The sequence below is a fragment of the Macaca thibetana genome, chromosome 14 (genome assembly GCF_024542745.1).
Source record: "Macaca thibetana thibetana isolate TM-01 chromosome 14, ASM2454274v1, whole genome shotgun sequence".
NCBI classification, from domain to species: domain Eukaryota; kingdom Metazoa; phylum Chordata; class Mammalia; order Primates; family Cercopithecidae; genus Macaca; species Macaca thibetana.
The window spans coordinates 113,776,767-113,801,446 of record NC_065591.1 but is presented as its reverse complement, the minus strand read 5'-3'; the positions used below and the strand labels follow the sequence as shown (position 1 = coordinate 113,801,446).

General features: G+C 36.2%; 1 long non-coding RNA gene across 2 annotated transcripts in view; it reads left to right on the top strand.

Annotated features, from left to right (window-relative positions):
- Positions 1 to 24,680, top strand: part of LOC126934834 (uncharacterized) — an 80,529-nt gene that overhangs the window by 30,419 nt on the left and 25,430 nt on the right. Inside the window, exons 3-5 of one of the 2 annotated variants that reach the window (XR_007719117.1) lie at positions 13,656 to 14,028; positions 15,892 to 15,983; positions 16,918 to 17,000. This is a non-coding gene — a long non-coding RNA (uncharacterized LOC126934834). The remainder of the gene's footprint in view (positions 1 to 13,655; positions 14,029 to 15,891; positions 15,984 to 16,917; positions 17,001 to 24,680) is intronic. The other variant, XR_007719118.1, reaches the window with a different exon arrangement.

The window sequence follows — 24,680 nt, the reverse complement described above, 5'->3', positions numbered from 1 at the left end:
CTGATTAATAAAAATACAAACTCCTTATATTTTAGTGATTTCTCTCAAAGGGTTAGAGCAACATGTTTTTATCTATTATTTAGTTTGTCTGCCTAGTATTCATATGATATTATCTCATTTTGGTAAAGGAAATATTTGGGGTAAGAATATTGAGCAGGTACCATGAAGACATGCAGGACAACACTTGAACCCAGTTTTCCTGACTCCTGGTTCACAAGTCTGTCTGAATTTTTTGGAGGATTTTTGTAAATTTTAAAATCCAAAGTCCAGTTCAGTTCATTGAATCAAGGTGAACTGCTTCGGCCTACTAATACACTGTTTAAAAGGGAGAAATTTGCTTGATTTTGAGTCCAAATTGTTATTGGCTGTGCCTGATTTAAATAATTCTCTTCAAACAATATGAAAAACTCGAAGTCTTTTACCTAGACTTTTATTTATTTATTTTTATTTTATTTTCGAGATGGAGTCTCGTTCTGTCACCCAGGTTGGAATGCAATGGCGCGATTTCGGCTAACTGCAACCTCCGCCACCCAGGTTCAAGCCGTTCTCCTGTCTCAGCCTCCCGAATAGCTGGGTTTACAGGCACGAGCCACCACACCTTGCTAATTTTTGTATTTTTAGTGGAGATGGGGTTTCACCATGTTGGCCAGGCTCGCCTCGAATTCCTAACCTCAACTGATCCACCTGCCTCGGCCTCCCAAAGTGCTGAGATTACAGGCGTGATCCACTGCGCCCACCCCTGGACCTTTATTTTTATCACCACAGGTAATGCCTTTACACTGAGATCCTACCTTTGGCTTTTAGTTTACTAAGCGTATTAATGTGGGTGCAGTGTGTCCCAAAATTTTACCTCTTGTAGTAAAATAGCCTTCTGCCTCTACAAGTTGACGAGGACATTGTTTCATTGTTTCCAATCTTGCTATTCACAAGATAATTAGGAATTTCTACATTTATCATTTGCTTGATTTTATCTACATATTTCCACTTGCAAAAAGGAGAAATAGAGGTTAGAGGGAAAGCAGTTTCTCCACCTACCAATTTTATTATTTACATGATCTCAAAGTCCTTTGGCTTCTTAAGCCCCACGGTCCCCTCTCTGCTTTTCTTACATCCTGTCTTGTCTTCCCATCATGACAAAAAAAGTGAAGAGCCTGACAGCTTATAAGGCCATAAAGCTGGATTAGATAGGTTTTTAAGGGTCCTATTGTTTGCCCCTAAACCATTATTGCGAAAGTGAAAGGCTCCGACTGTTCCACTGACACACAAATTGCCATCAGCAAGGTATTAGAAGGAATCTCATTTATTACCACCAAGGAAATAAATAACACCAATGGACTGAGTGTCTTTCATCCAAATTAGACTAACCAAATCAATTCAAATCATTAGAATACATTATATCCAATTAAATATAAATCTGCCTTGTAAATAGCCACTTACCTGCTTGCCCAGAGCAATGTAATGCTTTATGCTAAACTAACAGTTTAAGAAATTATAGAATTGACTCGCAAAATATTTTAATGAGTTGTTACATATTTTTATACTTAATTCATTCAATAAACATTAATTTAGGACCTACTATGTCCTGGGAATACAAAGATGAATAATACATAATCCTTGTCGTCAAAGAGCTTACCTCATTAGGGGAAACAGACATGTAAAGAAATGCTGACCCTTAGTAACATTTAGTCTCTGGAAAATTAATGGTGTGAATTTCTGCCTGATTCAAGCATCGGGGGACAGCGGGAAGATGAAGAGACTAGAGAAAATATCTAAAAGAAAGTAAAAGATGAAAATTTGAGAGAGATTGCATAAAGGATTACGTCCAATGCCTTCCAGCAGACATGGAAATACAGGTTTAAGTTAAGTTGAACATAATGAAGAAGGTGTGCCTGTGTAGGAGTGGTGAACATTGTATTCCAAAATCAAATAGAAATGACTTTCCAATTACCAAGAAGGTTGAGTTATCTGTGATCTCATTCCATCTGTTCTCACGGATAATTATACCAAATACGATTAAAACGTATTTGCAGGGGAATCACTAGCAATGGTGGAAACATTCACATTCTTCAACTTATGCTTCTATCCCCTAGATAGTCCATTTACTTAAGTAATAATATGCTTTTTCCTTTATATACCAAGCTTTAACTCACCCACATTTAGGTGAAGACATATGTTAAAGACACACAGGGAGTCACCCACACTTTCCTTAAATAATGGCCCTGTTCTCTTTAAACAATGGCATTTGGTAGGTGGCCAGCTGGACTTAGCCTGGACTATCTGAGATCACGGTACATAGTGAGGACAGACAAGTGTTTGTGGAGTAGAAACTAACTGATCTATATAAGGATTGAATTTACAACATCTTGAATGCCAAGTCCAAACCAGCTGATTATAGAATCATACTACGTAAGAAGATTATCTTCTTCATTTTAGGTTTTCAGTATCTTCTTTGAAAAGGCTCATTCCCCACTGAATCTCTTAATTGAGATTAAGTGCTGAGTTTGAGAACCCCCCACCATGGTGGGTCACCGGGGCCTTTTTTAGACATTTTAGAGAAAATAGATCTACAGTGAAGTATCAAGTTCACTGAATGTACAACCAGGTTGACTCCAGAAATGAAATAATCTTAAAATCAATGCTGAGAAAAATATTATAAGTAGCTTTTGAACCCTAAAAGAAAGTCATATATAAAAAAAGTTACCTTCTTCCTGAGTCATTCATTTTTACCTTTTTAAAAAACTATTGGTTTCCATTTTCAGCCCTACTCACCATCCTGCATTGTCCAAGATGTTTTGCAATAATTATAGTCTTATTATTAGCTAATAACCATGAATTCACCTTTTTACCCGATTCTTCAGTTTATACGTTCTGCTCTAGAGAATTTTTAAAATCTTGCTATCAGGTTTTGCATATTGGCATTTCTTCTGTGTGTGTGATCAGCTTTCAATCAGAGCATTGCTGAGTTCTCATTGGCCAATTTACTTATGGTCTGAATGCCAGTCAGTAATGCCCATTCACAAAAGCATGGGATGAGGCAATCATGCTTGCAGCGAGGAAGTCTCTCTCACGCTTTTTATTTTGTATGTAGTTGATAATCACTTTTCTTGCATCTGGCTAAATGTCTGACCATGTGAAGTCCCATGAATACTAAAGAGCAAGTGCCCCAAATATGTGCACATTTTTATTGTATAATTGATGCAAGTGACTGCTCTGTGAATAAAATGTTTGCACATACAGTGACTTTGTGTTGGGCCAGGAGTTATTTACTGGGAGCCAACAGAGGCTCTTTATACAATCGAGGCCCTGGTTGACCCTCCCTTGTGAAGTTGGACAGAATTTTCTCCAGCATTCTCCCATGTGGTAGTGCTCTGCCTAACCCTTAGCTCTGTCCTGTGTCTCTTCCCTTTAGGGTCTTGAGCTCAGCGCTCTGTACGTGTTAGAGAGTACCTGATAGAGTAACGTTTCTCTAACATATTATTTAATGAGGTGGGGTCCTCCCATGGGTATTAGGGCTTTAATAAAGGAACCTAGAAGACTGACAAGACTTCACTGCTCAGGGAAGGATTCCAATGATTGATTTTTTGTTTTCTTTGACACCATGGCAAACTAGCAGGGGTGAAGGGAGGAACCCAGGCTAAATCACTCTTTATTATGTTTTTCAACACAATTTGTCTGGGAAGACTGTTAAGCAGACAAAGCTTACCTTTTGTTCCCACAGCTCTGCTTCCTACTTTGCTCCAGTAACCGGGACATTCTGTGCCCTTTTGTTTCTGTCACTTGCCTTCAAGCCCAAACTCACTAAAGTTTATTTACAGATGTGACCAGAAACAGGATCTTGCTCCTGTGTCTCCATCATTGCTGTGCCAGCAGAGCGAGAGACATTCATTCCATCCACACAGGAGGACCAGAAAACATGCTACTTTTGAGGAACGTACATGAGGCCAAGGATACCAATCTGTATCCTAAAAGGTTCACGTGACAATAGAATCATTAATACAGTGTCTCAGAGTTCCAGATGCACCTTCTCCCTTTGCTTTTTAAATACTTAAGATTTTAATCACTGATTTGGAGCTTAGAGGTCATCTATACAACTCCACTTGCCTTCTCCTTCTCCAGTGCAACCTTCAGCCATCCCATTTGTTTTCCTAAGTTCAACTACACCTGTGTTTACAAATAGATATCCGGCCCCAGCAAAAGATGCAGAGAGGCTAGCCCCAACCCCTGGCATTTAATTCCATCTAATGAAAGACCAACTTAGAATTTCCTTAACCAGTTTAGAATTTCCTTTTAGCCAAAATTCTTTCCTTAAATTCTAAATGCAGAAAGTTTAACTGCAAACAAAGATATACTTCTCGGTTAAAGGTTTATGGGTTTTATTTGAGCTGCTCAGGACTGATATTGGTGGTATACTCACCATTTCCTCTGTTTTGCCTTGTCTTTAGTTTTTTTACTTCTTCAGGTTTATTATTTATTCATTGAGCTATTTCCTCCCCTCTCCCGGCCTTATCTCTGTCCTCCTTTATCATGTTCTTCTCTGGACCATCCTTCTTATTGTCTGCCTACTTTATTTTCCACACACACTGAAAATTATTAGCACAGATGCTAGACCACTTCCCACCTTCACGATCCCAGAAACATCTGATTGCAGGGTAAAACGCCTTTAATGGCCATTCTCTTCAGTCCCCTGCAGTCAAGTCACTGCTCTGCCCATGAGCAACTGCTATCATCATTTCAAATCTGAATAGAAATATCGACTCCTCAAGAAAACCTTCTTTGACCTCCTCCCAATTAGATCCTGTCCCTTTGTCTGTGTTCTCATAACTTGCTGTAATGTTTTTCTTTATAACATTCATGGTTTGTAATTGTGTATTTCAATAATGATTTGATAAATGCATGCTCCTTCCATAGGACTTTCCTCTAGAGAAGGGAGAAGTGTACGGTTTACTCACCACTGTATCCCTACCTCTTAGCTCAAGCATGGCTCATAATATGAAACAATAATAATTCATTCTTCTTATTATTGCTAATACATCTATGATCAGCCTCGTTTTTATTATAAAACCAAACCTAGTGATAGGTCGGGGAGTTACAGATTTGCTTTATCCTTTACTCACTAATTCATTCATATATTCCATACGGCCATCAAACAAATAACAAAAAATATATACATTTCATGATTGCTGTTTCAACCCCTTTTCAAGCAAACAAGGGTGAAACAGCTAAAAACTCTACCGATTGAAGAAACTTGTAATTTTTTTTTTTTTTTTTTTTTTTTTTTTTTTTTTTTTTTGTGACGGAGTCTCGCGCTGTGTCACCCAGGCTGGAGTGCAGTGGCGCGATCGGCTCACTGCAAGCTCCGCCTTCCAGGTTCACGCCAATTCTCCTGCCTCAGCCTCCGAGTAGCTGGGACTACAGGCGCCCGCCACCACGCCCGGCTAGTTTTTTGTATTTTTAGTAGAGACGGGGTTTCACCATGTTAGCCAGGATGGTCTCCATCTCCTGACCTCGTGATCCACCCGCCTCGGCCTCCCAAAGTGCTGGGATTACAGGCTTGAGCCACCGCGCCCGGCCGAAACTTGTAATTGTTTAGGGGATAACAGGCAAATATAGAAACATACATGATTCTAATACAAAATAGAACTGTTCGGTGCCCAAGAGAGCACTTCGAGCTTGGAGGACTGGAGAAAGATTTACAGAGGAAGCAGCCTTTAGCTGAGACTTGATGGTTATGGGAAACTTGGACAGGTGGAGGTGGGAAGAAACCGTGTTCTAGATGCAAGCAAGAGTGAGATCAAAAGCTTGTACCTCTATCTGTAGAAAGTCATGTGCGTGTATAGTAAATAGTCAATATCTTAGTGATCTCAAAAGAAAGATGGTGTAGAAACTGAAGACTGAAAGCAGGTCCTGGAAGAAATTGAATGTTGGTCACAGGAGCTTAGATTTTTATTCTTAGGCCAGGGTGGAGTCATTGGAGGCCTCGGAGAATGGTGACCTCATCTGAATTGTGAGTTTGGAAAAGTAATTTAGCACCACTGTGTCTCAGAGTTAAGTTGGCTGTTGTGCTGATGTCGGAGACTCCTGTCTCTGATGTTTGATTCCCTATTCCTTAGTGTCCAAGGAGGGACTTTAACCTCTGCTGCTCTGGCCTGAAATCATCTACCAAGTGTCCCTGATACTCATTGCCTGCAGTTTAAAACTCTGCGTATCATTTGCTTCTCAACTGACACACTTGATCTTGGTCTCTTTAAATAAATAGACAACTCACAGCACATCTTTCAAGTCAGGTCTTCTTCCTTCTACTTTCAGATGAGGAAACTGAGGCTTGTAAGTGGCAGAACTGATTTTCAAATCCAAGTCTTCTGATCCCAGGTCTAGAGCTCTTTTCTGTCATAAGTTGACCATCTCTGTTAGCTCTAACAAAGGTTAAAAATATGAATGAATACAAATCAATCCACAATAATTAAAATTTATTGAATCCTTTCTATGTGCAGACCCTGTTCTAAGTGTTTTTATGTGTATCGAATCACTTAATGACCACAACCATTTTTTGAGGTAGGTACTATTGTTATTCCCCCTTTTATAGGTGAGGAAATTGTGATATGAGAATTTTAAAAATGTGCCAGTCATACCATTAAGTAGAAGAGCCTGGACAGAAACCCTGGCATCTGATTTTTGAATCTGTGCTTTACTGCTGTGTAACTGCCTCCTAAGTTTAGGGATACACATATGTGAAGGCACCTATTCATTTTCCCATATGCATTGGGTGCTTAATAAATGTTGCCTGAATGTTAGTTTTATCTTTGATTTCAACTGATGTTGTGTGCATCCTACTTGTCTTGTGCCTCAGACCAATTTTGCTATCTGTGATTTGTTCTCCAGATGCTCCAACACAGGTGGTCATCCCTAGATTAATGGCTCTACTGCTGTGCATTTATTTCTGGTCCTTCACCCTCTGCAACCCCAGGGGTCTACATTCACCCATTTCCAATCAAATTCAAACCTTCCTTGTTCTAGTTAATTACAGATAACATTTGCTCTTCTGTGCTTGCAAAAGATATGGTGACATGTAATATACACACTTTTAGGGTCACATACACACTTTTTGAGGAATGAGTCTTTTATAAACCTATTATTCCTCTACCAGCATTGTATGGGTTTCCAAAGACTATCAGGAAAGATCTTTTGGAATGGCAAGCAACTCACTAAAAATTCATCAAAGCGGATTAAATTTTTTAAAGAAAAACTAATAGCTGTTGTATATCTACTATGTTATGCTAGGCACTAAGCATTTTCAAATATCATGTGTCTTATTTAGAAATCACAACGATTATGTGAAGAATTATCACCTTATTTTACAGAGAAGAAATTAGGCTCAGATAAATAAAGGTGCTCATGGTTAGGACTAGGGAGTTGTGGAACAACGGTACAAATATAGGTGTGTCTGACTTCAAAGTTCAGTCATCTGACTGACAAATATTTATTAAGTTCCTACCATAAGCCTAGTACCTGTTAGGTCCTAGGGATGTGTCAAGAAGCAAGATAGGCATGGCTCCCTCTGCAAAGAGCTCACAATCCAGCAAGAACAGATAACTGCATAAATGATTATATCAAGTGTGAGAAATGCTGAGACAGAAGAAATGCAACTAATATGTCCCTTCTTTGTATTCCCAAAGTAGTAAACAATGTAAGCTTTAATTTTCCTTTTTAGAAATGTACATTGCATTTAATAAAGTAATTATTCCCTTCTCTCCAATCTTCAATCTTCACATTCTCACTCTACTAGGGGAGTTTATTTGAACAACAGAGGATCTTAACACTATGTAATGCACCATGATACCTACTGTTGGAAAATTAAAAAATACAGGTGTGGTGTTAGGCCATTAGAAGCTGCCAGTGGTAATCTGCAAGATGTGCTAGAAAAGTTTAGGAAAACCTGTGAGAGGGTCCACTTTGGTAACTAAGCTCCTTTTGCATGAATGGTCAGGAAAACCTGGCTAGCATGAGATAGTGCTTTGGCAATGGCAGTGGCAGGCTGTGGGCTGTGAGGAGCTTGTACCCTGGTCTTGTTTACAATTTGTCTGAGGCTCCTTGAGCTCAGCCCAGCCAGATGGACTCTTCCTCTCAAATATCAGACCTGATCTCTTCAAATAAAACAGTACAAAGCACATTAAAAGCTTTGATCCAACTGTTCACTTTGCATTTGTGTGTGTTGGGGAAATGGGGACAAAGGAAGGATTTATGAGGCCTTTCTGTGGGTGGCCAGCGCAGACGCTGGGTACGTTAGAGGGAGGACGGGAGTGCTTGCTCTGTGCCGAGGCTCGTGGGACCCATGGCCCTGGCCTGCTCGGACGCCCCCGTGTGCTCACCACCTTCCCGGAACTTGCCCTGTGGGCCTCTTTCACATTTCAGTCTTCTGGTCATAAAGGGAAAGTTCCTGCGATAGAAGCCCTGACTTAGCTGGTCAATCTTTTTCTCTGCCTCGGGGCGGGTTGGAATCGGACACCTTTCTTTAGGATTTTTCTGGAAAAGAAGTTTGTCAACATCTCTTGGTGACACCATCTTCCATTTTCATGAGCACATTGTACCCTTGAATCATTTCACATAGAGTAACTAATTTGATTTACGTCATCCCAAAACAGGTGGTTATGTATACATTCTCTCTCTCTCTCTCTCTCTCTCTCTCTCTGTCACACACACACACACACACACACACACACACACACACACACACACACAATATACAGACATTTCTATTACACATATTAGAAAACTGGGTGTTTTGATTACAGGAAGGAGGAATCTTTAAGTGACTCCTATTATATACCAGACACTTTCAACAGATGATCTCACGAATCCTCTCATTCCCATAATGTAGATGAGATTTGCCCGTTTTAAAGATGCAAACTACTGACGCTCAGAGAGTTTAAGGACTCTGGTTCATTTGTAACAGATACCTATTATCATATTACCTATATGAAAACTATGATTACCAAAAGGATGGAGCTAAGATTCAAACTCAAGTATGTTGATTCTGAGGCCTGTTTGGTTTGCTCTTCTGTGCTCATTGGCCTGCAGTTGCAAAGCTGCACCCCTCACGGGACTTTTGTCCTCTAACTTCTAGCTCAGTGTTCTTTGCCTCTACCAAACCTGAGGTGTAAAGGGACGGCGGCTCTCAGAAAATACTCCTTTGTGTCTGTTTTCTTTTATTTGTGTTCAGTAGATCCCGAGAACATCTCACAGGAAAGTTTCAATACAAGTTTTGAGATCAGTAAATGAAAGGAATTTATATGGGCAGAATATACAATATGTTGAATGAGGATTCAGGAGCCTTCTTACGCTTAGGAATGGGGATACAGCAGAAAATCACAGCGTTCTTTTTGCTGAATAGAAAAGCAACTCTGATTACTTAGTAAATACAGTGAGTGAAGTCTATAGAATCCGTGAGTGTTGATATAATATTGGCTTCTTATTTCTCAGTTTCATGTCACCTTGCCTTCCTCACCCCACCCACCAACTCTGCGTCCGGAAAAAACTGTTGCACGTTAAGCATTTGGTCTCTGGATAGTTCAGGGATGGGCGCTAGAGAGAAAAGGAATTTAGAAATTCCAATACAAACACAATACGTAAAGCTTCATAAATTTCAGTGATTAAAGAATTTAAATGCCCCTTTAAAAATCGATTCTTCCTAGATTTCAAAAACAAATGAAGCATTTTGAAAAATAAAGATAAAACATGATTGTTTCATGTTTCTCAAATAGTATTTAAAAATAGCTAGTCAGTGTGTGTGTGTGAGAGAGAGAGAGAGGGAAAGACTAGGTACTGTAATTTTAATTGCTTGTAATCTAACTTGCCTTTTTGTTCCTTTTTTCTTCCTTTCTTTCTTTTCTTTTTTTGTATCAGTTAATCTGTTGGTTACATTTTCAGCTTTTCTTTGCTTCTGGTTTCATTTTCAGATGAAAAAATGCTAGGCACACAGTGCTGCTGTCTGGTTGCCATGGCGACCACAGCCTATTATCCTGCCTTGTCATTCATCAAGAAAGAATTACACTTGACAGAGGCAGAGGGAAATGCCTGCAGTCTGCAGCATAGGAGGAAAAAAAGCTTTTCTTGTCTTCTATGTATGTAAAAGGTCTTTAATGCCCGTTTAGTGACATGTTTTATTTAGCATTATTTATTACTTGTAAGGACAATAACAGATACCTGTAAAAATACGTCCCCCCCTTCTAAAGTATTTAACTTGCAATTTGTCCATTTGCCTTGCTTCCCCATTTCAGACATATACCTAGTGTCACGCTCCCACCCACCACCACAAAAACCACTTCCACTCCGGCAATAGAAACAGCCAAATGGTTACATTCTCCACGGAGAATGACCACTGCAAAGGTAGCTAAGAGAGCCAGGTTTTCTTCCAAAAATGTTTTTTCTAATCAATAGTTCTGTTGTCCTGCTATTCTTAAAACTAATGAGTGCCATACATAATCAATGAATAATTGAATACATTAATAACTTTTGATTAAATTATTTCTCCAAGTGTGCAATGCCCATGAAGTATAGCATCAACAAACTAATGCAAAACTGCAGAGATCTTTCCGTGAGATAATTGAATATAAAATCATGATTGCTTTTTACAGATTTGGATTCATCCCAAATCCATTGTTCTTCAAAGGCAGGAAAAGGTAATTACTTGTTATTTGACTATTCCTCATCATGGCTATTTGGATTAACCCAAATTATTTCCAAAAATAAATGGTGTAATAACTTTTGTATGTTTAAACATCTAGACTTTTTTTAAAGTCTGATATTTTCCCACCTCATTATTCAGCTCTTACAATGGCTGTATCCAGTGGGCAATTTTAAACAACTTTTCTCTGTGGATTTCTTTGCTTTGCTCTCCTCGAATTGTTTGATTTCCTTGTTAAGATGGAGAATGTGGTGGTAAAAGAGGCAGTATTTTAAGCTGAGATCCTCTGAGAGTGTTTTTAAAAATATTTCTGTTTGATCTTTTGTCTCAGTGATCAGAGAAAAGATGGACAGTAACAACAGTTCACCTTGAGCTGTTAGAATACCAGCATTTAGCATAACTGATATTTGTGACAATTAAGCCATGCTACGTTGAGTGTAAATGGGCAACTACAATGGGGACCATTGGACTTCTGAAGTTCAAGTTCTATTCTGTCTGAAGACAATTTCCCTACCAGAGGTCAAACTTTAGCACACACATGCAGACACAGAAGTCATAGTCCTGCATTGTAAGTGAAACAGAATTGGACAACTATCGGGTCAGTTTTGGTTTTGAAATGGTTCAGATTCTAACCTTCCCACCACTTCCTTAATTATCTCAACAATTCTGGCAAGAGGAGGTTTGGGGGTGGAAAAAGATAATTCTAAAAGAATTAAATAATTATAGCTGTCAGGAAATCTGTGCTGGATTTTATATATTCCTGCATAATAATTCAAAATCTCTGGATCTTTACTGTATCTCGGATAAGTTATTTTAATGCATACCTCACAGCATCCTTTATACACCCTTGCAATGTAAACATGTAGAAACCACGGAATGTTTTTCTTTAATCTTGACATTTGGGAGAGCAAAGGAAACAACAAAAAGGAGAAAAGACGTGTTGAGTTTAGAATTGTGGCTATTTCTTATTGGTTCTAAACTTTTACTTTAATATCGCAGCAACACCGCTGTTCATTTCCTGTTAAACTTCAAGCCTACCTTTTGATTTTCAAATGTCCCTTAGGCTAATGTTTTCACTGAAGAATGAAATGAACAGGCAGAAACAATTAAGCGAGCAGATACAGTGAAAACGAGCACCACACCGCACTTTCACAGAAATGGAAGTGTATGAAGGAATTCTGCTTGGAATTTGATCCCACAGCAGCAAAGCTTTTGCTCCTTGTCATTTTTCTTCTGCCTACCCCCAGTGCACACCACTTCCCCTGTATGGGGGAAAAAGATCTAGGCACACAAAGGAACTCCTAAATACTCACAGGCGTGGGAAATATTTTCTCTGCTTGTTACTAGTACAGGATAATCTCCAAGGAAGAAAATCCAGCTAGATAGTCTACACGGCAAATGTCTCCCAAAGCCTGTTAAATGTTCACATATGTCTTTATGAAATTTGTCATATGGATTGTTTATATAGTCCTGATTAAGAGCATGAACATCATTAAAAAGGATAAAGTCAGTTTGAGGACGGAAAATTATAAAGTCAGCTAAAACTGTTACCTACAAAAAAAGTATGGACTTTTTTTTTTTAACTTAATAATCTGTGGCTCTTTAAAGAAAAAGATACATAAACAGTCAAAAGTGGGTTGTTAAAGAGCCTTCTAAAGTGTATCAGGAATTAACAAAGAAGTAATTAACTCTACCCCAAACACATCAGCCATCACCTGTTTATAGCATTTTTGTCCCTCTATGAAAGCTGTATCTTCTTTTTTAGTCCCACACTAAGAGATTTTACGTTGCAAGAGCTTGGCATTCCTATTTTTGGGTTGACTGTGTTAAAACAGGGTGCTCTAATACACAAAGGAGACCTGTTACAATATAGCAAGGTAAAGGGGCTGAAGGAAGAGGTATCATAGGATCCATTCTGGGAGAATCTATATTATTATCAGATACAATGCTCGCATGATTGATTCAAGATGAGCTCTGTCTGAATTCAAACTTGATTTCTAAAGACAGTATGCATTTGGAAATTGCCTTGTGAAACCGTCAGAATACAGAAAACACAAAGTTTAAACCTTTTGGATGCCTTCTAGTACCTCAGCAGTGAATCAGGAAGATGGACGGCATCCGCAAGATTATACTGAGCGGAAGGCATGGTTTTTGTTTTTTATTGAATCCATCCTGTCGTATTTTCCCAATAAAACACCTCTTGTAAACCAGGGTCTTTGAATTTTTGTTGTTGTTGTTATGGGATTTTTTTAAATACCAGTATAATGGTTTTACTCTACAATAGTGAAGATGGGAAGACAGCTGCTAGTAAACATAAAACCAGTCATATAATGGCATCACAATGGATTTTTATTTGAGATTCCAGGATGGGGTAAATTTGTTACCCCAGCAAATAGCTGGTTACATGGAAATTGACTTTAGAGAACATTTCCCTGAAAAAGAAGGCAATTTATATTGGTTAAAACACTAAACACCAACACACTTCCTCTTTTTTGTTATTTATTCAAAAACAAAACAAATAACAACATACCTATGTGGTGTCTAGACATCAGAACTCTCTAGTAAACCATTCTTGAAGGTGTTATAATACCAGCCCTGAAGCAATAAAAAGGCACAAATGAATTTTCAGCAGTGCATGGAAGATGTAAGTGGAATAGGGTAGTTTGTCTTATCTGCAGTTATCTACCACTGGCATCACTGAATTAAGAAAATTGAGATCATTTGGTCATCTTGCTTGCCTTTGTAACACAAAAAGATAAATCTAAAATATTCATGGATGTATTTACATATTTGCCAACACAGTTCATTCTTCAGATTATAGTTTTTTTTCCCCTTACAGGGAAAAAAAAAAAAAAAAAAAGGTAGCAGTAGCAGCAGGGAAAATGTAATTAAACACATGAAAAACTTCACTAGGATGGATAGCACTAAACTTTCAAACTAGTCACCACTACAATTAGCAATTCTCTTTTGCTAGAGGTCCATTGTGGCCCCCCAGAAGAGGCTCCCAGAACCTGTGAATGTGACCTTGTTTGGAAAAAGGTCTTTGAAGATACAGTTAAGCTAATGATCTCAAGAGGACATCGTCCTGGATAAGGGTGGAGCCTAAGCCCCAAAACAAGATTACCTGAAAGAGAAAAGAAAGGGGGAAACACACAGAGACACTGTCGGGGAGGCCACATGAAGATGGAGGCAGAGACAGGAGTGATGAGCCTTCAAGCCAAGGAATGCCAAAGGCTGCCAGCAGCCACGAGAAGCTGAGAGACACAGAGAACGAATCCTCTGCCAGAGCCTCCAGAAGGAACTAACCCTCTAAATACCTCGATTTTGGACTTCTGGACTCCAGAACTGTGAGAGAATATATTTCTGTTGTTTTAAGCCATTCAGTTTGTAGTAATTGGTTACAATAGCCCTGTGAAGCTAATGTACGGTCCTTCAACAATCAAAGCAAAAAAGGGGACCTATTAGCACTTCGAGTGCAAGGGAGGAAGGAATAACTGAGCTGTTGGAAGGTCAGTGTGCAGCGGGATGTCATAAGCAACCAGAACTCAGGTCCAAATTCTGCCAGAAGTCTCCCTCTGTGTTAGTCTGTTCTCACACTGCTAATGAAGACATACCTGAGACTGGCTAATTTATAAAGGAAAGTGGTTTAACTGACTCACAGCTCTGCAGGGCTGCAGGGGGCCTTAGGAAACTTACAATCATGACGAAAGTGGAAGTAAACACATCCTTCTTCACATGGCAGCAAGGAGAAGTGCCGAGTCAAAGGAGGAAAAGCCCCTTATAAAACCACCAGATCTCATGAGAACTCACTCACTATCAGGAGCACAGCAGCACAGGGGTAACTGCCCCCATGATTCAATTACCTCCCACCAGGTCCCTACCAAGACACGTGGAGATTATGGGAATTACAATTCAAAATGAGATTTGGGTGGGGACACAGCCAAACCATATCAGTCTTTTTCCTCTGTGCTTCACTGTCTGTCATTGAAAACTGGCATTCTTCTCTTGGCAGGAAACACTGCTGCTAACATCTTTTGAGTTTTTTATTGTATGGCTTCAATCATCTCAGACATACTAACTTCCTTTCATATTTCCAAATTATTTGAAAGAATCTTACTTTCCTAATTTGAGTCATGTCTCACCCTGAACTAACAAACAGAGGCTCAGCTGCCAGGATCTTATAAAATATGACAGCTCCTAAGGAAACCACTTGAATGGGTGGAGGTGCTGGGCACCCAGGTGTCCATCCCATGGGATCTTTTCTGTCTGTTTTATGATAGCCATTTTTTTAAGGACAACAGTGTGGCATTTGCAAAGACATTTGTTTTGTGGACAAGATGTGCAAGTGAATCTGAGCTCTGCCATTTACTGGAAGTGTGACATTAGCAAGTCACTTGGCCTTTCTGAGCTTTCTTATCTTGTTAAAAATGAGGATAGATTGTTTGATAAACACTCTAAACCTAGAAGGATCTCAATAATGTTTGTTAATAATGGTCATAGAAGTATTGAACTTAAATGGACCTTAAAGACAGACAAAGTTAATCACCTTATTTTCACAGATGAGATTTTAGAATTTAAGTTGGTGAGAAAACCAGGGCAAGAATTTAGTTTACTTAACTACCAGATTAGTGTTCCTTTGTTGTTTTATATGATCTGTTCCCATCCCTGTGGATATAAAATAAGGTCTCATCTGAAAGGTGTTATTCAACTAAAGAAAAAGCAGCTTTCTTAGAACAGACACTGATATTAGGCTTTAGATGAGATATTAACACAGGGATAAAGGTGTCAAAAAAGAAAGACCAAAGAGTTGTGTTGGGAGTTAAAATGTGAAGGACCCAGTCAAGTGCCTTGCCATTTTTGAGCCTATAAAAAGTAATTGTTTTGAGACAGCATTCACACAAATAAATCATGATGGGTTCAGACCCCTCTAATTATTAAGCCATCTTGTTTACATCCCTCTATCCTGTGTTTATTTTCCTTTGGCTACCCTTATTATACAATAAAAACAGTTTGAAAGAACCTGTTTGCCTCAGTTTGACAATAAGAAAATCAAGAGAAAGATTTTTCCTTCTTTGGGCCAAGCTTTGGTCCAAGTAAGAACAATTGCTAATATGTCTAGTGACTATAGTTCTGCTCATTTTTATGCTTATAAAAGCCTGATGCTGAATGCCTATGTTTTAAAGTTTTTATAAGATCAACTTTGCTTTCAGATAACCCTCCTTCCTCCACCTCACAAAAGCTCACAAGCTGCAACCCTTCTGATGTCCGCTCCCACACGAGCCAGCTTCAGGCCTTTTTCAAGGTAAAGTGCCATATTTACTGTAGCATTTATGAACTTCCTAATCGCCTAACATGTGTAAAACTGCACTAGTGTTTTTATTAGGCTCCTACCTATTTTTATGTGTCACTGATGAAGTGTTTGAATGTTTTGCCCAGTCTCATTTTTGTGCTAAACCTTATGATGTGACTTTTATTGCATGATTTTATGTGGCAATGGTGAGTTTTAGGAATGCATATTTCATATTATGGTAGAATTGACTGTATCTTGTTGGGATATGGGTTACATAAACAAATTCAATAGCCAAATATAACCCCTAAAATCTGCATTTTGCCACAGGTAAATGATAACTCAATGATCATTAGATCAATATCAATAATTTCTTTCCGCTTAAGGTTTACATCTTATCTGTATATTGACCCATGATTGCTTATGCATTTCATTTTACTTCTCGGTGAGTAGCAAACTATTCACAGTTCCCCGGATGCACCAAGATCTCTTATGGCTCTTAGAACTCAACATTATTTTTGTTTGCTAAATTCCCACTTCCCATCTTTGCCAGATTAATTTCTACTAATCACTTAGACTTTGGTTAAAATATCACTTCTTTCAGGAAGCCTTCCTGGCTATTATTTCCTCCTCAGTTTGGTTAAATGCCTCTTATACGTGCTCTCACAGCATTTTGTGCTTAGTCTTATCATAGTTTTTGCTACATTTATTTCTTATTGCTTTCAGATCCCAACTTTCAAGTTAAGAGCTGTGCATTTTAATCCCAAATCTCCATGCCTAGGTCAATGCCTGGCATGAAACAGATGCACAGCTTAATATTATCTGAAAATTATCTAAATAAATTAATGAATATACTATTTTTTGAACTAGTTTATTAGTTTTCTATTTCTAATTAACAAATGAACACAAGTTTAGTGGATCAAAACAATAAAAACTTACTATCCTACAGTTCTGTAGGTCAGAATTCTGACATGGATCTCACTGGGCTAAAACCAAGCTGTTGGCATGGCTGAATTCCTTCTGGAAACTCTAGTAAGAAATTTGTTTTCTTGCCTTTTTCAGCTTCTAGAGGCCACACCTTGTTCAGAATTAATAGATCATATAAGTGTAGATTTATTTTCTACTCTCAGTTCTTGTGTGGTAGAAGAAGGTGGGTTATCTGAAATGAGACAGAAAGAGTAACGCCAGATGAGGTTGGGTTTGACTCATAATATACAGGTGGATATGGGTGAACTGAGCAGCTGGTAGATGTTTGAGGTGTGTTTGTGTGGTTCATTAATCTATTTGTTCATCTTTACACCAATACCACACTTTTCCTATTTCTATACTTTCTTTTTTTTATGATATTGTAAATGGTATGTTTATAGGTTAATTTTTCAAGTTTTGATTGCTAGTATGTAGTAAAGCAATTGACTTTTGTCAATTGTTTTCTGTGATAATATTAAATCAGCTTGTTAGGATTCTTTAAAAGACTTCTTAGAATTTTCTATATATTATGTCACCAGTAATTCAAAAGAGTTTTTCTCTTTCCTTTTTGGTCCTTATGCATTTCATTTATTTATATTGTTTTATTATACTAGTTGGGGACCTCTAGTACAAGGATGAATATGAGTGCTAAGAAAAGACATCCTTACTTTGTTTCCTAAGGGAAAAGCATTCAGTATTTTATAATTAAATATAATATTATTTCTGTTTGTAAAAAGTAAGTGGCCTTTATCAGATTGAGAAAATTTTCTTTTATATCTAATTTTCTGGTAGATACTATTATTATTACTGCTATTATTATAGTTGGGTGTTGAAGTTCATCAAATGCTTTTTCTTCAACTAATGAGATAATCAAGTGATTTTTCATTATTTTTATCTTGCCAATATGTTTAATAACATTCATTTTATTTTGAGTGTTAAAACAGCTTTGGATTTCCGGTATAATCCCACTAGGTCATGATGAATTAGCCTTTTTATGTATTGCTGGATTTGGGCTGATCATATTTTCTTGAGGACTTCTGTATCTGTGTTATTGAAATGTATTAATCTGTAATTTTCTTTTTTTGTAATGTATGTGAATGACTCGGTATCAAGTTAACACCAGCCTCATAAAATGAATTGGGAAGTGTTCCCTTCTTTTATATTTTTGAAAAAGTTTAAATACAATTTGTATTATTTCTTTCTTAATTGTTTGATAGGCTTTACCAGTGAAGTCATCTATGGTTTTTTTTGTGGAAAGGTTTTAAAATTATGAATAAATTTGTTAATAGATATAGGGTTATTCTGATTTTTTATTTCTTCTTGTGTTAAGTTTAATAATTTATATTCTTCAAGAGACTTGTTCTTTTAATGTAAATTGCCAAATTTTTACTCACAAAGTTGTTAACAGTATTCAGTTATTGTGTTTCTGGTTTGAATAATCTATAGTAATATTTCCTTTTTCAGTTGTAATATTGATAATTTACATTTTCTCTTTTTTCTTAATGAGTATAGCTACGAGGTATCAATTTTATTAATCTTTTTAAAGAATTTTTTTTTTTAGTTTTTCTATTATTTGTCACTTTTCTATTTAATAAATATCTGCTCTTATCCTTATTATTTCCTTCTTCATTCTTACTTTGGGTTGATTTATCCTGATTTTTCTAGTTCCTTATCACAGACTCTTAGATCACTGTTTTTAAATCATTCTTGTTTTCTAATGTAAATATTTAAAACCTTGTTTCTTTCTGCTTTACCTTCATCTTACAAATTTTGATATGTCATATTTTTATTTCATTTAGTTCAAACTATTTTCTAATTTCCTTTTAATTTTGTATCTGACCTATGTCTTAGTAAGCATTTTAATTAATTTCCAGATATTGAAAGATTTTTCAAATGTATTTTGCAATTGATTCTTAATTTAATCCTGCTGTGGTCAGAGAACTTTCTCTAAATGATTTAAATTATTTTAAACATATTGAGATTTGTCTTATGGCCTAGCACAAGATTTATCTTGGTGAATGTTTTATGAACACTTGAAAAGAACATGGATTTTCTGATTGTTGGGAAGAGTGTTTTATAAATATACTTAGAATTGTGTTTGTTGATAGGATGATTCAAATGTTCTATATGATTATTGATTTTATGTCTAGTTATTCTGTCAACTGAGATAAGAGTGTTAAAATCTACAACTGTAATTTTGAATTTGTCTATTTCTCTTTTTTGTTCTATTTATTTATGCTTCATGAATTTTGATGCTCTGTTATTAGTGATGCATGCCCTGTTATGATTACTGTGGCTTCTTTATGACTTGACGCTTTTATCGTTATGAAATATCCTTCTTTATCTCTGGTAAAACTAATTTTCCTGAAGTCTGCTTTTCTAATATAATTATAACCACTCCATCACTCTTAGAATTAGTGTTTTCATAGCATACCTTTCTCCAATCATTTTCATTTCTAAGCTCAATGTGTCTTTACATTATATGTGAGTCTCTTGTAAACAGCACATATTAGGTGATGCTTTTTAATAAGGTCTCACAGTTTCACCTTTTAGTAAAGTATTTGGTTCATTTACATTTAATATATTTATTAAAATAGTTGGACTTAAGACTTCCATATTGCTCTTTGTTTTATATTTTCCCATATATATTTTATTCTTTTTTCCCTCTTTTCTGACTAATTTTAGATTAGTTTTTACTGTTCCATTTTACATCTCCTATTGGTTTAATATATATATCACTGTATTTATTTTTTCATATTATTCTTAATGGTTGTTATAGAACTTATTATATGGATCTTTTACTTATCACAGTCTGCCTTGCATTAATACTAGCCCACTGTTTGTAAAACACAAGGAAATTAAAAGTTTCCCCTCCTCTATTTTTTTTCTGTTTTTGTCACACATTTAACTTTTACACGTTTACAGAAACCTCACAATTCATTAATATTATTTTTTCTTTAAACAATGAATTATCTTTAAAAAATCAAAAAACAAAAACATATTAAAACATATTATATATTTACCTATATAGTGGCTATTCCAAGTGCTTTTTATTCCTGTATGAACTGAGTTTCCATCTGAAATTATTTTCCTTCAAACTTAAAACCTCCCTTTGACATTTCTTGTAATGCAGGCCAGTGGGTGACAAATTTTTTCTTTTTTATTAATTGCTTTGGTCAAAAAAATAATGTATCATGAGACTCAGGCACTAAAATATGTCAAAATTTTCTAGCTAATATTCAAAGAAAGCTGTCTAACCTCTAATCATATGTAATTTTACTGAGAAAAATAAATGAAGACAGCAGAAAAAAGTAGTTTTATTTTCTCTTCATTTTGGAGGAGTAGTTTTCACTGGATATTGATTGTTGACAGTTTCCTTCTAGCACTTAAAAATTGTCCTTCTATTGTCTTTTCACCTACATTGTTTTTAATGAGAAGTCAGTAGTTTTTCTTATGATTGTTTTTGCTGTGTATAATGTGTCTATTTTCTCTGTCTTCTTTTAATATTTTTCTTACTATTACTGACTTTCAGCTAATGAGTGATGATATGCTTTGGAGATATTTTCTATAGATTTATCCTTCTTGGAATTTATTAAGCTTTTTTGGGTCTCTGAGTATATAGTTTTTAATCAAATTTAGAAAATCTTCAACCACCATTGTTTCAAACATTTTTCTGCTCTCCTTCTCTTGTCTCTCCCTATAGTATGCCAATTCCATGCGTGTAATTAGATATTGTCACATGTCACTGAGGCTCAGTTAATTTTTTCAGTCCACTTCACTCTCTGCTTCAGTTTGACTCATTTCTATTTTTCTGTTCGCATTCACTGATCTTTTCTTTTGCTGTTAAACTCATCCAGGGAAATTTTCATTTCATGTATTTTTTAGAGGGGGGAACAAAGTTCTAAGATTTATTTTTTATTATTCTATTTTATTGTAATATTTTATTTTATTTTTAAAGATGACATCTTGCTATGTTGACCAGGTTGAGGCCTCAAGTGATCCTCCCAGCTTGGCTCCCAAAGTGCTAGGATTATAGATGTGAGCCACGACACCCAGCAGGGGATATCTTTTTTCTTTTATGTTCTTTTGTAAAATTTCCATTCTCTATTGTATTTCTTTACTTGTTTCCTCACTTTATTCGCATTTCCCTTTAAATTTTCAGCATAGTAATAATAGTTGTTTTAAAGTTATTTTCTGTTAATTCCATTATCTCTCTCTTTTCTGAGTTTGTTTCTTTTGACTGATTTTCTTCTGCTGTGGTCTTTATACATCAAGTAATTCTTGATTTTATGCTGAACGTTATAGTTCCTATGGTGTGTGATTTTAGTTTCCTTCTTAATAGAGTGTTAAGTTTTGTTCTAGAAAGCAGTTAAATTAAGCCATCTTGATTCCTTTGAGTCTTAGTAAAATTTTGTTAGAGCAGGCCTAGAGTAGCCTTTACTCTAGAGATAAATATGTCCTTCTAAGGCATGGCCTTTCTGGACTCTCTACTAAGCACTGTGGGTGTTTAAAGAGGTCTCTGCTCTCTAATTGGTCGGAATTTAAATGTCTCTCGGCCTGTGCAGGCTATAGTACTTGTTCTATTCACAGCTCCTCAGCAGTTTTTCTTCCTCTAGTAGCTGTCTTTGCTCAGTAGTTGTTCTATGCTGGACCTCATGTTTTCTTGGCCTGCCCATGTGAAGCTTGTTTCCGGGTCCTCAATGTAGATTTCCAAATCTCCTGTTCTGTACAGCTCCCTTTTATGTGGACCCTGACTCATACATTCTAGCAAATACTGGAGCTCCAAATTCTGTTCTCTTTCCCCTCAGCCCCCCAAAATGACCACTGTGCTCTGGGTTTCCTCTCCCTCCACTACAGTTCAGAAAATGCCTCCAAACATAAAGCCAGGGAGATTGTTGAGCTAACGTTTTTTAGTTTCCTTCACACAGTAATCACTATTTCGCATTGCCTGTTGTACAACATCTTAAAGTGGTTATTTCATATGCTTTGTCCAATTTTATAGTTATTTATGACAGGAAAATTAGTTGTGTATCAGTTACTCTGTCATCATTGGTAAGCAGGTATTTTAATGCAAACCATCTTAGTTGTCAAGTTCTTTGAAGAATAGGTCTAGATGCTTTTCTTCATAATCAGAGATACCACCTTAGTAATTGTATTCCAGTAAGTTTGTTGTACATTTGTAAGTTAGTTTTAATGTATGTATATAAATATGTGTGTGTAGAACATAATGAGGTTGCAGTAATCACATGAGGTAGCAATCATTTACTTTTATGCATGCAACTTCCTTGTCAATTTCATGTTTTATGTCAATTTTCCTAGTTTGGATCTTACTTAGCCCTGTGAGAACTGTAGCTAGAAGAACAAAAATGAAAGCACACTTTTTCTATTTTCTTTTAATTCTAAACTACATTACTTTTTAGAGTGTTATTCACCCAACGTAAAGAAAAATTCTGTTGGTGAGAGAGCTAAGTAGAGTCAATTACACCCTATCAGACTTGGCAGACTTTACATGAACTGCAATGTAAAAGTAGGTTTGTTCTCTGTATTCGTATGGTTGATTCAGAAAGAACATCGTTCACAGTATTTGTAAGATGTCAAATGTACTGTTCAAGTCAATGGAACAAAAATGGGTCTATGATTCACATGTAGTTTTATTCTAAGAGTAAAAATTTATGTGCATTAACTTGTAAACAAAAATGTGTTCATAAATTTAAACCAAATTTTATCTGGTACTATTTTGAACTTGATTTTTATAGTACAGATACGCATAGCAGTTTGCCTTAAGAGTTCCTCTAGTGTATGTTGTAATTAGGCTTTGTACCTGTGGTGTCCCTAGTAACACTCTGGTAGACATGATCAAAACCAAGGTTGCAAATGTATAGACTTCTGTGATAATATACATATGAATATTTATTGGTGTCATTTATGTTTCTACTCCCTCAACAGATGCATTTTGAGTACCAGGTACTGTGTTAGGTGCTGGAAAAAAAACATGATTTTAGGTACATTGTAGAATGTGCTTTAGAGAAAGCCTATGTCTTATCAGGATGTAAATATAAATAGCTATTTCACTATTTACACACTACATAAACCAAGAATTTGAAAACCCATCTTCCTAACCTCCTATTTCAGGAACATCAAAGCCATCACTCATCCCTCACACACAAAAAATCACCTAGCCAATGAGAATTTCCTTTTTCAAAACATTAAAGCAGCACTGGTAGTAGTCATTACTACGTTTTATACCTGCTAACTTTAAGATCAATCTCAGCTGCAAGTAAACGCTGTGGGTTAGGTTTTTTCTTTTTTTAACTTGTGGTTCTTTTTTGTTTTGTTTTATTTTGTTTTTAGGTCATAATTTCCTTAGCCTAAATAAAGGATGAAGAAGTCTGCTACTTAGGAATCTTTTTTCTTAATGCTACATGGAATCAATCTCAGTTTCTACATAGCTTCTAAGAATTATTGTTAAGAGCTAAGTTACTTTTCTATTGTGCTTGGTAATGTATTACCTCACATACAATAGAAGATCTCTGGGTGATAGTCTACAGGATGTCTCATCAGATGCATCTGTTAATTAGTTAATTTTTCTAAGGCATTTTCAAAATTGAAGAAAGAAGATAACTCATTTTGAGCAGCATTGGAGTCTCTTTCTTCATGCAGACTGGAAGTAGACTTTGAATCATAGCCATAGATTTTTATTGCAGCTGGCACTTGAAGCTTGTATAAGAAGCAAGTGCAGATCAATTTTTGTGATTCTCATCTAAAAATACATAAAATCCAAGTTGTACTCTGGAGATTAACTAGCATTATCAATAGCAAATGTCTTCCATCTTCCTTCACCAGAGATTAGTGAGAATTCAGACTTGATCACGCTACTTTTATATCTGCCCTGCATGGCACTTTCAATAGATAGCATCTTACCAAAAAACATAGATATGTCCTTGGTATTTAACATTTTTGATGAGAAATTGCATCCAGACATTTTAAATATAAAAACTGTAAGTGTATGAAATATAACAACTATAGATATACTATGTATTGCATATTCTTTTCTTTCTCCTGAAATAAAACTTTGACATCTGAGGACGTGTGTATGTAATTAACAATGGCTGCATACACACACACACACACACACACACACACACATAGACACACACCCACAAATATAAATCTAAGGATTTTAAAATTCAGTTAAATTATTTTTTACCCATGAAGCTTCAAATGTCCAAGTTGTGTCATATCAAAATGAATGAAATGCAACTTATCAAAAAGTAAAAAGTTTTAGTAATCAGTTTCATTCACGAAATTTTATTTGGCTGATTTTTTTACAATATGACCAATTGTTTTGACATGATATAGACATTTTGAAGAAATGTGTTTGCTTGTAATTGTTAAATGATTAACTTTGTATGTAACATATGTTAATTTTACATTAAAAAAAATTCTGGATTTTTAAAAGTTGTTATTTATCCAGCTCCAGCATAAGAACTTTATTTGAAATCAGCTACAGCAGAATGATACCATCACAATTCTTTAGTCTCGAAAGGACGGCTAACAACAGAATTATTTCATTTTAGTGCAAGGAGGAGAGTTTCTCAGAGACAGATGGAGTTCCGTAGAGACTCTCAATGAGTGAGGTCTACTTAGGAATTTAAAAATAAAAATTAAAAAATGGATATTTTCTTCAGAATAACGGAGAAAAATAAAGCTACTTTCTATGAAATCAAAGGAAAGAGCAGGTTAAAA